Here is a 1,511-nt window from a genome sequence, read left to right on the forward strand (position 1 = left end):
CCTATTTTTCTAAGTTTTTACCAGTCTTTTATTTCTTTATATCGCCTTGACTTCCTCTCCATATGAAAAATCTATGTCTACATTTTTTAATTCCCTCTTTTTTGTGTTAACGTTGTCATCTTTTACATATTGATGTCTTTGTTTCCCTATTTTCAGGGTGTTAGCTTTGATTTACCTTTGTGACTTCCCTATCTGGGTTGATATCTGGTTGCTCTGTCCTGTGTTCTGGGCTTGAGTTGTTATCTGATGTTACTGATTTTCTAACCAGAGGACTCCCTTTAGTATATCTTGTAATTCTGGTTTGGTTTTTGCAAATTCCTTAAACTTCTCTTTATCTGGAAATGTCCTAATTTTGCTATCATATTTGAGAGACAGTTTTGCTGGATATATAATTCTTGGCTGGCAGTTTTTTTCCTTTGAGGCTTTATATATGTCATCCCATTGCCTTCTTGCCTGCATGGTTTCTGCTGAGTAGTCCGAGCTTATTCTTTTTTTTTTTATTTTTTCCCATACAAAAATTTATACATACATTGTTATGTGACTCTAATTGCTCTCCCCATACTGTGACAGCATACTCCTCCTTTCCACCCCTGCTTCCCCATGTCTGTTCAACCAGCTCCAAACCCTCTCTGCCTTTCCATCTCACCTCTGGACAGAAGCTGCCTGTTTAGTCTCTTGTATCTACTTGAGCTAAGGGGCACACTCCTCACAAGTATCACTTTATGTCCCACAGTCCAGTCCAATCCCTGTCTGAAGAGTCGGCCTGAGAAAGAGTTTATTCTTATTGACTCTCCTTTGTAAATGACTTTTCATTTATCCCTAGCTGCTTTTAAAATTCTCTTTTTATCTTTGGTTTTGGCAAGTTTGATTATAATACGTCTTGGTGACTTTCTTTTAGGATCTACCTTATGTGGTGTTCGATGAGCATCTTGGATAGATATCTTCTCCTCTTTCATGATATCAGGGAAGTTTTCTGCCAACAAATCTTCAACAATTCTCTCTGTATTTTCTGTTATCCCCTCCGCCCCCCATGTCTGGTACTCCAATCACTCGTAGGTTATTCCTCTTGATAGAGTCCCACATAATTCTCAGGGTCTTCATTTTTTTAAATCCTTTTATCTGATTTTTCCTAGATAAGTTGGTGTCAAGGGCTTTATCTTCAATCTCACTAATTCTGACTTCCGTTGCCTCAATTCTGCTCCTATGACCTTCTATTGAGTTGTCTAATTCTGAAATTTTATTGTTAATCTTCTGGATTTCTGATTGCTGTCTCTCTACAGATCCTTGCAGCCTGTTAGATTTGTCATTATGCTCTTCTCTAATCTTTTTAATTTCCTCTATTGCGTGTTATGCGTTTTGTTTAATTTCCTTCCTGATTTCTTGAAGAGTTCTGTATATTAATCTTTTCTCTTCTGCCTCTGGTAATTCCAAGAAATTTTCCTTCTCTGGAAAATTTCTAGATTCTTTATTTTGGGAGCTTGCTGAAGCCATCATGGATTGCCTCTTTATGT

This window comes from Trichechus manatus, unplaced genomic scaffold, assembly GCF_000243295.1.
Source record: "Trichechus manatus latirostris isolate Lorelei unplaced genomic scaffold, TriManLat1.0 scaffold00081, whole genome shotgun sequence".
Taxonomy (NCBI): Eukaryota; Metazoa; Chordata; class Mammalia; order Sirenia; family Trichechidae; genus Trichechus; species Trichechus manatus.